At 48.4% G+C, this 13,699-nt stretch overlaps 1 protein-coding gene across 4 annotated transcripts in view; it reads left to right on the top strand.

The window, feature by feature from the left end:
• DLGAP4 (DLG associated protein 4) overlaps positions 1 to 13,699 on the top strand; it is a 190,548-nt gene that overhangs the window by 80,605 nt on the left and 96,244 nt on the right. The window contains exon 3 of one of the 4 annotated variants that reach the window (XM_081033718.1): positions 2,973 to 3,107. The exons of the other annotated variants lie outside the window; for them this stretch is intronic. The gene's annotated coding sequence lies outside the window, so the exon portion shown is untranslated. The remainder of the gene's footprint in view (positions 1 to 2,972; positions 3,108 to 13,699) is intronic. 4 annotated transcript variants of the gene reach the window in all.

The raw sequence follows: 13,699 nt of genomic DNA, 5'->3' as shown, positions 1-13,699 counted from the left end.
TTGTCCCAGGCTTCAAGCCCAGTGCTTGCTGCCAGCTCCTATGTCACCACCTGCAAACACAGCAATCCTGGCAGCCCCACTGAAATAGCATCATGTCAGCGGGCACTCCAGCCCACTGAGGAAGGAGGCAGCTCCATGCCAAGGAAAGAGGCCAGGCCCCGGGGGCTGGAGCCCTGAATTCCAATCCCAGGTAGACCTCCTTGTTGGGTGACCTCTGGCCAGCATCTGCCCCTCCGTACCCCAAGAGTGCAGTTAATGAGCTCACTCAGCCAGCTTGAGACCTTGTCCAGGTCTAATATTCCCAAGTCTAAGAGAGAGCAACTGGAGAGCATGGGGCCGGGGGCCTCCCAGGCCCCTCACCCAGCATGCAGGCGCATACACACACACACCACGATATCCAGAGGGGTAGGGATGAAGAGGTTTGAACTTCTGAGGTAATTCCGGGGGCCATTGAAGACCTTGCACCCTGAAGGCAACCTTAATCAGCCTCAGTTTCTTCATCTATAAAACAGAGACCCTAACAAGCCCTGCCCACTGTCCCAGGGCTGTTGTATTTAAATGACTCAGAAGAGGTGAGCTGTGCCCTTTTGAGGAAGGACAGCTTACCAGCAGTGATACCCCTGTAATAGGAAGCTGTAATAGGAAGTGTGCCTCAGGGAGGAGTTGCTGGAAAGAAAAATCCTGAGGCTCTTGGAGGTACAGGGGAATAACTGTCTTTATTCCCATACTACAGGCAAGTAAACTGACGCTTGGATTTGGGACATGATTTCTCTAAAGTAGTATGAAGCAGGTTATTAAAACATAAGTGGAGAGGAGGGTCACTAAGGTGAGGATGGGTTCCATGGACAGACAAACCTGACCTCACACTTTTCCCTGAAGCTGCTCTGCCCTCCCTCACTTGGGGTCTCAAGTCAGTGCACACGGGATTGTGTTAGAAAATGTAGGTCATGGGATCTCATCCCATTTAGACTCGGGTGTGCCCATGTGATCTGATGAAGTGGGTCTGGGAACCCAACTTGAGAAACCCTGACACAGAAAATGGAACAGTGAGAAACCAAAACCATTCTATCCATAGCATTTATTCAACTGACACTTACTACGACCCTCCAGTGCCAAGCCCTGAGCCAGACTGTGCTGGGGATCCTGATATGCCCCCAGCACACCTCCCTTCTACATTTTTTGGATTTTTTTCCTGATGTTCTTTTTCTAATTTCTTGAGTTGGGTACTTATATTACTTTTGTCTTTTCTAATAGAAGCCGTTAAGGCTATCCATGTGTCTGGATACTGCTTTAGCTGCATCCCACAAATTTTGATATATTTTATTTTCATTATCATTGAGTTCTAAATATTTTTTCATTTCCCTTTTGGTGTCTTTCTCAACACATGAGTTATTTAGAAGTACGTATTTTAAAATTTTCAAACCTATGGGCGATTTTATTATCTTTCATTACTGCTTTATGGGTTTTTAAAAATAATGTATGTGTGATACTGTTTCTTTGGTATTTTTTAAGACTTTCTTTGTAGCCTAAAACATGGCCAGCTTTGTAAACATTGCACACGTGTTTGCAAAGAACATGTATTTTCTAATTATTGGGGTCAGGATTTTCTATATATTTTTTAAATAAATTTTTTGGGGGAACATTGGGGAACAGTGTGTTTCTCCAGGGCCCATCAGCCCCAAGTCGTTGTCCTTCAGTCTAGTTGCGGAGGGCGCAGCTCAGCTGCAAGTCCAGTGGCCGTTTTCAGTCTTTAGTTGCAGGGGGCACAGCCCATCATCCCATGCGGGAATTGAACCGACAACCAACCTTGTTGTTGAGAGCTCGCATTCTAACCAACTGAGCCATCCAGCCACCCCTCCAGAAGCTCAGCGGCAGCTCGCTGTCTTCAATCTAGTTGAGGAGGGCACAGCTCACTGGCCCATGTGGGAATCGAACTGGCAGCCCTGCTGCCCAGAGCTTGCACTCCAACCAACTGAGCCATCTGGCCACCCTCAGGATTTTCTATATATTCTTTTTTTTTTTTTTAACAGGACTTTATTGGAGAACAGTGTGTACTTCCAGGACTTTTTTCCAAGTCAAGTTGTTGTCCTTTCAGTCTTAGTTGTGGAGGGCGCAGCTCAGCTCCAGGTCCAGCCGCCATCGCTAGTAGCAGGGGGCGCAGCCCACCATCTGTTGCGGGAGTGGAACTGGCAACCTTGTGGTTGAGAGGACGTGCTCCAACCAACTGAGCCATCCGGGAGCTCAGCGCCAGCTCAGCTCAAGGTGCCGTGTTCAATCTTAGTTGCAGGGGGCGGAGCCCACCATCCCTTGCGGGACTCGAGGAATTGAACTGGCAACCTTGTGGTTGAGAGCCCACTGGCCCATGTGGGAATCGAACCGGCCGCCTTCAGAGTTAGGAGCATGGAGCTCCAACCACCTGAACCGCTTGGCTGGCCCTTCTATATATTCTTAATGTTCAATGTTAAATCTGATGTATTAGAAAGAAGAAACGAGTGCCATAGAAGTCAAGAGGAGACTCCTGGCCCAACTGTGTGTCTCAGGGAAGACTTCCTGGGAGAGGTGATATTTAAAGATGTGTTAGCCTGGTAAGCAAGACAGGAAGAGCATTTCACCCAGAGGGAAAACCATTGGCAAAATCATGGAAGTAGGGAATAATTTGCAGAAAAAAAGGAAACACTGATAGAACTTGCTAGGAATCCAGGGAGATAAGATGAATCTGACTGAGGTGACAGGGTCAGGGAGTGATGTTTGTTGGAGAACATATAGAGCCTAGGATGGTGGCCGGTGTTAACTAACACAGCCGTGCAGAAAGACATGTCAGGTGGCAGGAACTATGAGGGTAATCATATAAATTCCAGCTAACATCTATTGAGTTCTTACTTCTTGCCTGGCACTGTGCTAAATGTTCTACATGCATGGACTCATTTAATCTCTTCAGCAACTCTGATGCCATTATCATCTCCATTTTACAGATGAGAAATGGAAGCCTGAGAAATAACTTGTCCCAGGTGACACAGCTCTAAGCAGTGGAGCCAAGATTCGAAGCCAGCTGGATACAGTCTGACTCTAGCTCTCATGCTCTTAGGCATTACACTGCTGTTTCCTAGGTATGATGGGGCTTGCTGGGGAATGACATGTGGCCCACTGTGACTGGGCTTGGATTACTTGAGATAGAATGGGGCTGAAAAGCACAAGCTTGACAAAATGAAGGTTTTACACTCAAGAGAACCGGGTTCCACGGATGACTGCTTCCCAGCTCTGTGACCTGGAGCAAGTCACTTCTATTCAAAGAGCCTTGGTTTCCTCACCTATAAAGTGGGCCTGATTCCCCTGCCCTGCCTGCCTCACAGTGCTTTGCAGACTCTGAAGTGCTCTGCACATGTGTGTCATTGTTGAGCCAAGTCAGAGAGAGCTCAAAACGTCATGCCAAGGGAGCAGGGCTGCCTTCTATCAGCGGTGGAGAGCCATGGGTGGGCTTTGAGATGTGGAGGGGCAGGGAATCCTGAGCCTGAAGCTGAAAAGAACTTCGCAGATCCTTCATTCGGCTCTGTCAAATTCAGTAAATGTTGGTGAGGATTGAATGGGTTTCGATACTGAGCCAAGTTTCATCTCATGAACCAATTCCAGTAGATTGTGTAGAGTGCTGATTTGAGGATTCTGGGCCTTATCCATTCAGTGAGAAAGTGAGGTTTTGATTAGCCATGTCTGCACACGTACAGGAAACAGCAGTGGTCGGAAGTTGTATGTCTGCCATTCGGGCTTTCGTCCAGAGGCTCTCAAGGGGACAGCACTGTCCCCCAATTACATTTTGCTACCACACAGTAATTGGGCAGGCACTACTAACATTGAGAGGGCAGAGAACTGGGAATGCTCTGGCCAGCCCCTCACAATGAAGAATTATCCCACCTGCATCTCACATGACTTGCCAATGTTCTGCCAGCCATTCCAGCAGGCAAAAACAAATCAATCTGTTTCTAATTCCCTGAGACTGTCCCCTCTCTGTATTTCATATACATGAAATATGAAGTATTTCTGTGCAGTCTTAATCTACCCAGGAAGGTAACGATCCTGTATACCAAGGAAAAATATGCTTTGCCTGGTCAGATTTTTACCAAGAGTCGGTGGCCTTATTAGAAAAATCACACCCCCTCCAGCTGGTGGTATTGGTGGTATTTGAGTAGCTGATTCAACAGCACATTTTTGTCTGCATTCGTCACTGTCACTGATTCTCTGTGTAGGTGCCAGCATCAGATTCCTTTATTATGCCTTCTGATGGAGTTGGGTCCCAGCACTTAGGCTTTACAACACACTATATTATAAATTGGTTTCTTTTCACTGCTCCTTTATGTTTCAGTTAGGGCATTGTATTTTTTTAAATTATATGTGTATGTAGGTAATAGTATCTGAATTTCATTTCAGAATAATAAAAGGGGACATTACCAAATATTTGATATATAAACAGGATTTGGCTTTGGATGGGTTTGGATGGGCTTGAGAACTATCGCTGTACCCCAGTCCTTTCAGGTGAGGACACTGAGGTCCAGGGAGGGGTTTGCCTCCACTCATATGGGAGGCAGAACTTGAAGCTTATATTTTAGGAACCTTTGTCTCCCTTTGTAGTTGGGGCAGTGAGGGGGGCGGAGAACATGGCGGCAGGAGACCAGTGAAGTACCTGGGGCAGTAGAATGGGGGCGGGAGGTGGTGTTGGCTGTGGCATTGGGGATGAAGAACACAGTACAGCATTGAGAGATGATTTGGAGGCCAGGCAGGCGTGTGTCACAGGGCACTGGTTGGGGGTTGGGGCGGCAATGTGCCTGTAGTTCTTTCTTGAGGAATTCCTCCCTTTGCCAGAGGAGCTGGCCATCTCTGGCTGGGAACCTCAGAGGAAATCAGGCCACCCCACAGAGACAAGAGACAGGTCCCCTCCTGCTACTTGCCCCCAGAGCAACCAGAGACCCAAACTAGGCTCAGCTAATGGGGCAGTTTGAGGCCGTACCAGCTCCTGCTTAATCCTGGGTGGCAGAGGCTTCCGCTCCCTGGGAAAATGATGTGTCTGTTCCGAGAAACCAAATATCCTACAATGAATCCAATTAGATTTCATAGGCGCATGAAAACGCAATCCATCTCAAATGTCCTCTGCAAACCTCCAGCCACAGATAAATATTTTATTCCATTCCAAGCAGTTCCAGGCAGAATATCAAGCAGCATCCAGCCGTTCCCTGGCGGGTCCAGACAGTCCTGGCCGAGGAGGGGTTCTGAGTGGAAACACCGACTCTTGAATTTGTGTTGCTTTACGCCTCCTGTGACCTCGGGCAGATATCTCTTCCTTTCTGGGAATTGCATGGCTGCACTTGCAAATGGGTTTGCAACAACCCCCCCCCCCCCGCCCCCGTCCTGCTTCTCTCCTCCCCCCATGGTGCTGGGCACACCGGAAGCTCATGTTCATTCATCTGACAAGCTGCTGCGGCCAGCATAGTGGTTGGTGTACATGGCAGGCCAGTTGCCACCCTCGCAGAGGGAGGGACAGAAATAAATGTGTAAACAAAGACCATTTTTGACAGAGAAGAGGTTTGCAAAGGACGCAGTCAGGTTGCTGTATTGGAACAAAGATAGGGAGCACCTGCTATTGAAGGGTCAGGGAAGGCCTCCTGGAGGCTTGTGCCAGGATCTGAATTGGGGGAAGTTTCCAGACAGAGGGCTCAGCAGGTGCACAGGCTCTGTGGTGGGGAAGTGCTAGGTGAATTGGAGGGTCAGGAACACCAGTGTGGCTGGAGGGGAGTGACTGAGGGGGAGAGAGGTGTACGAGGAAGCTAGAAAGAGCAGCAGGGGCCAAGGAGGAGACCGGGTTCATGCCGCATCTCTGCTCAGCAGATGAATTGTGAAACTGTTCACCACTGCAATTGAGCAGGGCCAGGAAGACATGCGTCACCCCTGTGGGAGGGGCACCGAGTCAGTGCATTTGGGTCCAGGTTCCCTGCGGGAGCCCTGTTGATAAAAACAGGCTGGCAGAAAAGAACCGCCCCTTACCTAGGATATCTCTCGACATGGGCAGAGTTATTTGGGCTTCAAATCTCAGCTCCACCACTTGCCAGCTGGACGAGTCACTTCACCTCTCCGGGCTCACTTTTCTCCTCTGTAAAATGAGGCATAGTCTTTCTTATACTGCGGGACTGTGAAGTGGGCTAATGTGTGTCAAGTGTCTGGCGCATCATACGTGCCGAATGAATGAAATTGTTGCTGTTATTATGCTGTCATCTCCATTACATTAGCTCATTCACTTCTCTCAGTGACCCTCTATTATGACTTACCTTTTACAGTGGCTCAGATAGGGGAAGCAACTTATTCAAGGTCACACAGATGGAGGAACTGGGATTCAGACCTGGCTCTGCCGGGTTCCGTAGCTGGTATTGCTTCCTTTTGGCCATTCAGGTCTGTGACCATCTGGACTGTGGCTTGGAGAGAGAGCAGAGAGTGGGTGGGAAGCTGGCGTCTCATCCTCTGAGAAAGGAAGGCAGAAAGAGGGCTGGTTGTGCAGCTGGCAGGGGAAGAGGCCAAAGGAGATGCAATCCCTGCGTGGCCAGTCCAGGACAGAGGGAGCTAGGATCTTCTGTAATCCCAGCAGGCAAAACTGGGACCAAGGAAGAAACCCCAGAGAGACAGAATGTCTGAGCTGCCCAGTGGTGGAGAAGATGGCTTTGTGAGCTAGTGGAGCTGCTCATCCCTGGAAGTATGCAAGCCAAAATTAACATGTTTCCAGAGGAGATGTGTATTGGTTATCTATTGCTACATAATGAAGTACCCCCAAATGCACAGCCTAAAACAGCAATAAATGTTTATTACCACATGGTTTCTGTGGGTCAGGTTTTGGGAGCAGCTGAGCTGGGTGGTTCTGGATCAGGGGTCTCTTATGAGGTTGCAGTCATCTAAACACGTGACTGGGGCGGGAGAATTTGCTTCCAAGCTAAGCTCACTTACAGGGCTGTTGGTAGGCCTCACGTCCTTGTCACGGGGACCATGCCATAGGGTGAGTGCTTTTACGGCATGGTGGCTGGCTCCCCCCAGAGCAAGAGATCCAAGAGGGCAAGATGGAAACTGCAGTGTTTTTTATAACCTTGTTCTGAAAGTCACATACCGTCATTTCCACGATTTCCTACTGACAGGTCAACCCTAGTCAGTATGGGAGGGGACTGACTGTCCAAGGGTATCAGTACAGGAAGATGAGGCTCACTGGGGGCCATCTTGGAGGCCGCCTATCCCAGATTGGATATGAATCCTCAACAGTAGGTGACTATACTCTCCAGCATCAGGTGTCCCCTGCAGGCCTCAGTTTCTCCATCTGTACAGTGGGCAGCGGACTTGGTGATTTGTAAGAGTTCCTGCAGATCTGTGGTAGGGTGAACACGGTCAGTATGTCAGCTCAGCTGCAGAGCCCCAAGTGATAGAACTGAGGAGGAGGGCATGCCAGAGGGGACATCGGAGGCCCATGGTCACCCCAAGGCCCCCAAGGGGCACTGAGGTCGGTGCAGGATATTCCCCCCTGAGGGTGCCATGTCCAAGCACCAGGCCACTTCTGATGTGGCAAAGAGGCATCACGGGCAGGTGGTCTGCAACCTTCGTATCCCCTCGCTCCAGAAAAACCCACACAGATTGGATCCTCTTTCATCCATTTTCCCTTCCAGAGAGCTTTTTCGGAAGGCTTCTCTGGAGAGACAGTGTGTGAGGGGGCGGAGTGGAGTGAGGGGAGCAGAGGGGATTGGGCTGTTGAAATGAGTTACTGTCTGTGCTTGAAGTGCTTGGAACAGAGTCTGACACGTAATGAAGCTGGGTAAGTATTAGTTGTTTTAAGTACTGTATACACGTGCGAGGGAGGCATGGGCCGTGTCTGGAAGACCACACGAGCAATTCCATGGATGGCTTGTGTGTGTGATGTTGGTCTCCCCCACAAGACAACTCTGGTTAGCACTAGGCTACCTCATAGGAGGTGTTTACAAATATTTTTTGGATGAATGAATGAATGAGATACAAAAATGAGTAAGCTGCCATCCCAGCTTGTGGGGAGTCCCCAGTCAATAGGGACCCTGATAACTCATTCCAGCGCAGTGTGCAAGATGCTCTAGCAGCCTCTGAAAGGTACAGGAGCGCCTAGAGGGAAAGACAGGTGTCTGGGCTGCACGCAAGAGGGGCAGCTGGTAAGCAGGTCAGGGAGCACCTCTAGAGAAGGAGGTGCGTGAGTCAGGCCTTGCTCCAGACCCAGGGGAGGAGAAAGGCATGCAAGGCAGAGGGAACAGCACACACAATGGCTGAAGGGAGTGGGTCCTGGGAAGAGTGGACAGCGCTGGGTGGAGATGCTGCCATGCATGCTCCTCTGGCCTGCCCTGCTCCTATTGTAAAGTGGACAGGGGCAGGATTGCAAAGGGCCTTGAATGCCGAGAGGAGCAGAGCAGCCAGGGAGGGGTCTTCAGTAAAAGAAGACATGAGTGGAGTCAGGAGACGTGTAGAATGGTTAAGAGCAGGGACTCTGGAGTCAGTCAGCCTGGGTTCAAATCCCAGCTCTCCTACCAGCAGCCTCTGTGACCTTGGGCAAATTATCCCTCATCTGTAAAATGGGGGTGCTCATAGTAGGTAACTACCCAATGGGGCTGTTCAAATGAGTTAATATTCGTGCTTAAAGTGCTTGGAACAGAATCTGATCCATAGCGAGGCTGTATAAATGTTAGTTGTTGTAAAGTACTGTACATATATGTGAGGGAGGCATGGGCCATTTCTGAAAGACCACCCAACAAATTCCAGGGCGGGGGCCTAGGCGGGAGGGAGACCTGCTGTGTTTTTTTAACACGTCCTGGACATGTGTTTTACTACTGATGGTGGATGAAACAGGGAGGCTGCAGGGGGCTGGGGACTGGTGGGACCAGAGCTGATGAGGGTCGTGCAGAGGACGTGGGGAGGATTTGATTAGGGTGTTGGATGCCGCCACCTTAGAACAGCCTACTGACCTATTAAATGTGGGAGAGAGGAGAAGATGGAATGAGGGCACCCCAAAGTTGGCACACCCATATTGGGACGTCCAAGCCCCAAAGGACACTAAGTCAGGGCCTCCATGGAAGGGGATCAAGAAAGTGTGTCGTGGAGAGGAGGATCCAAGGTAGGAACAGCCCATGGGGCCCAGGGATGCTTCCTCAAAGGTTCTGAGACAACGATCAGGGTAAATTATTGGTGTCCACAGGGAGGCTGGGGACATGGGCCTGACCATGGAGGTCGCTGTGGGGAGCGGGAACCTTGTTCCACCCATTCAGGCCCTCACCTTGGCGAGGGGTTGGGTGGAGGTGAAACGTTCACCCTTGAAGTCACATTGGATGAGTCACCTCCACTCCAAGGCGCAGACACCCTGCTTGGCTTGGTCAGGGCTGGGAAGGGGTGACCTGCAGGGGGCAGTGTAGCTCACAGCAGGACGTTGGGATACCACTGATGGTTCTTGACCTTGAACACAGTTTTGTCATTACTGAGTACTGTGCCTGATGCCTTCCCCTTCCCATGGCTGAGAGAGGAGGGGACACGGCTGAGTCCCCTTCACCTAGGGCAGTTGGCTGGCAGCCCCTAGAATCCCAGACTGTGTGAGATGGAAGAGACCTTAAGACTTCCTTTTCCAACCAGTCCACATTGTGCAAATGGGGAAACTGAGACCCAAAAGCCAGCAGGGGCTAGCCTGAGCTCACACTGTGGGCTAGGGGCCCAGCCAGGACCAGTTAGCAGGCTCTGTGCTCCAGCTTGCCAGAGTGGGGTGTGGGGGACAGTGGAAAGCCTACAACAGTTCAACAGACCAGGGTTCGAATCCCAGATCTGCTACTTATCAGACAAGTCCTCTCAACTCTGAGCCTCAGTTTCCTCATCTTTCAATCAAAAGTAAGGATACCTCAGTCTTAGAGCTGTGGGGAGGTCCAATGATACCATGTCCTAAAGGAGTCCCTCAGGAAGTGGTGTTGCCTGTAAAATGAGGTCCTAAGTGGTTGTCACTTCTTCCCACTTTGTTTCATTCATCCATTAATTCACCAGACTTTTATGAAGCACCTGCTATCTACCAGGCTCTAGAAAGTATATCAGACTCAGTATCTTTGCCCTCAAGGAGCTCACAGAGTACGGGAGAAAGGAATCCAGATTGGCCGGAGGGGTGACTCCTGAGGGTCAGAGAAATACTCCCGGAGGAGATGGCATTCGGGCTGGGCCCCTGGCAGTCAAGGAGAGGGAGGACATTCCAGGCAGAGGGAACGGCACGTGCGAAGTCATGGACTTCAGAAACTGCTATGTTCTCGGAGCCCTGAAGGGCCCTCTGTGTGTGTGGCTTCCGGGTGGGAGGCTGCTGAGTAGGGGGAGACAGGGATCTGAGCACCGATAGGCGATAGCATAGGAATCGGGCCAAAGGACTTGGGTTTTATCTCGGCTCGGGTTTTCCTAGAGACCCAGAGATAAGGATTGTAGGGGGATTTTTTGGGGGGTGATCCTAGGAAAGCCTGGTACAGATGTGAGGAAGGGAAGAAAAGGGAGTTGGTCAGACATTTATATAATTTATGCAGTGATTCCTCCTGATTAGTCTAGTACCCACCTGGCATTATATACAGTTGTTGCAACATTATTGACTATATTACTTGACATCCCCATCACTATTTTGTAACTAACCACTATGCTGTACATCAGAAACTAATATAAATTAATATTGAATGTCAACTGTAACTGAAAAAAAATAAATAAATATTTTTTTAAAAAGAGAGAGAGTTGATAAAGGGTTGTTATCCAGGCAGGAACCCTCCTGGATGATTGGAGACCCCAAGAGATAGAGTAGAACACACAACTCAGAGTTACTGGCACTCCCGGGGTGAGGAAGTGGGGATTTTATCCACCAGTGCCCCATCCATCATGGGATGAGGGCTACTTCTTGGGGCATCAGCTCCCTGATATTTCCTGCTTGCTCTGTGCACGGGCTGAGCTTGCTCCTATAAACAGAGTCACAAGTGTTGCCAGGAGGCAGCCTTTGGCAGGTAGAGGTGAGTGCCCAGGGGATATGGGCGGGGCTCCGTCGGCATTTGCTGCAGATTTCATCTTTCTGTTGTCTTTTGGGGAAGAGGGATCAGTGCTGGGGACCCCAGCCCCGGTGTGCTGCTTGCATAGCCCAGGTTCACCTTTCTGTGGACATCCTGTGCTGAGAAGCTGTCCCCTTACCCCAGGGCGGGTCATGCCTGCCCAGAAGCCTTTGATAACTCCTGGGAGCCTGCATTTATTATATTTTAATAACGTTTTGGAATAGAAAATATATATTTGCATGAATCAAAATTTTAAAGGACGTGGTATCCTGGATGGGATCCTAAAACAGAAGAAAGGACATTAATGGAATTGGTGCTCTCCAAATACAGTCTGGAGTTTAAGCCATAGTAACGTATGAATGTTAAGTTCTTAGTTGTGTTTTTTTTTTACATCAAGGAACTTTATAAAATACAACACCATAATCATAAAACTGCAAAAACAACAGAAAACTGAAAAAGTCCCAAATATTGGAAATGCCAGACATAGACTATGTAATAACTTGTTTTCTATAATCAAGCATGTAAAACACAGGTTGAAATATTGTCAAAAAGTAAGAATTGATAAAAAAAAAATAGTGACTTATTTGATTTAAAAAAAATTGTAGGAAATAAATACCACCACCAAATTAAGAACCAAATGAATACTGTTTAACAACAGGTTAGACACAGAAGAAAGAAGAGAAAAGAAACTACCCCGAATAAAAAACAAAGGAACAAATAGATGGAAAGAAAAGAAGAAGGGTATAAAGTCCTAGTAAAAGTGGAGTGAAAGAAATGGGTCACAGGCAATACTTTAATAGTGACTGAGAATTTCCTATCATAGACAAAAGACTTCAAGACATATATATATATATAAGAAGCGCTGGAAGCTCCATGCGTCAAGCATTATGAGAAAGATAATTAGGCACTTTGAAAAGCAAATATAAAGAAAAAAATGTTTAAAACAGATGGAGAAAGACACAGATTGTCTTTAAAAGAACAAAAGTTAAATGAACAACTGATGTCAGCATTACAGAATCTAATAGAAGTCAGAATACAGTGGATAGATATAAGCACTGAGCCCTAAGATAATAACTGCCTACATAAATTTTTTTTCTCCTCCTGTTTTTTTTTGTTTTTTTTTAAAGATTTTTATTGGGGAAGGGGAACGGGACTTTACTGGGGAATAGTGTGTATTTCCAGGATGTTTTTCCAAGTCAAGTTGTTGTCCTTTCAATCTTAGTTGTGGAGGGTGCTGTTTAGCTTCAAGTTGTTGTCCTTTCAGTCTTAGTTGTGGAGGGTGCAGCTCAGCTCCAGGTCCAGTTGCCAGTTGCTAGTTGCAGGGGGTGCAGCCCACCATCCCTTGTGGGGAATTAAACTAGCAACCTTGTGGTTGAGAGCCCACTGGCCTATGTGGGAATCAAATTGGCAGCATTCGGAGTTAGGAGCACGGAGCTCTAACCACCTGAGCCACCGGGCCTGCCCCCTCCTGTTTTCTTTTTTTAAATTAGATTCAGGTGCACAAGACAAAGTAATACTTAGACATTTATCGTTTATATCCCTCACACTGTGTGAACCCCCTCCCCCATCCACTATCCCTCTGACATCGCACAGAGCCATTACATTTCCACTGTCTCTATTCCTAATGCTGTACTCCACTTCTTTTAAGTTCTTAGTTTTGACACATATCCCATGGTTATGTAAAATGTTAACAACATTAGAGGAAACTGGGTGAAGGTTATACGGGAACTCTATACTGTCTTTGCAACCTGGAATAATCTAAAATTATTCCAAAATAAAAGGCTTTTTTTTAAAATATAAAAAATACGGTAAAAGTCCCCCTCCTACCCTTTCTTCCATCCACCCTGTTCCTAGTTTTTCAGAGAGCCTTCCACAGATAAGCAAATATGAGTAATATGCTTTTGCCTCCCCCCACCCCTCTTTAGACGATTGGTACCATCCTGGAGCACATGTCAGGGGTGCCCTGCCCTCTAGTATCACCTCACTGTCTGGTTCATGCCCACTGCTTCCTTCTGGAAACACCTGCAATTCTCTAGCTGAGGACTTAGTCTCAGCCTGCATGAGCAGATAGAAGTGCTGGGGAGTTAGTGCCCGCCCCCCAGGGCAGCCGTCAGCCAGTGTGGGGCCCAATCCCCAGCAGGACTGAGCTCAGTTGCCCACAGCTCATGAGTGTGTCTTCTATTGCCTTTCCTTGTTTCCTCACTGTGCTTCCTGGAATCACCCCCCAAGTAGACTCAAATCTTTGGCTAGGGGTCTGCTTCTGAGAGAACCCAAACTAAGGCAGATCCCATAATCCTGTTGTGCCCCTTGTTATTTTCACCTAAGAGTGTATGTTGTAGAGCTTTTCATGGCAGGACTTAGAGCCTCCTTAATCTTTTTCACAGCTGCATAGTACTCCATAGTGTGCTGGATCACAGTTTGCTTATCCATTTTCCTAATGGATATTTGGGTTGTCCAAGCAACGCTAGTACGAACAATGTTCCTAGAACTCTGGGCACCCCCCTTGCTAATGTGTGTAAGCAAGGCTGCTGGAAAATTCCCAGAAGCAGAACTGCTGGTCGCAGTGGTCTTTGGGGCCCTGCTCTCGTTTTGTGGTGGATGACCCACAGTTTCAATTTAGAGGGGCC

The sequence above is a fragment of the Rhinolophus hipposideros genome (assembly GCF_964194185.1).
Source record: "Rhinolophus hipposideros genome assembly, chromosome: 22".
NCBI lineage: Eukaryota > Metazoa > Chordata > Mammalia > Chiroptera > Rhinolophidae > Rhinolophus > Rhinolophus hipposideros.
This window is presented reverse-complemented; position numbering and strand designations above follow the sequence as displayed.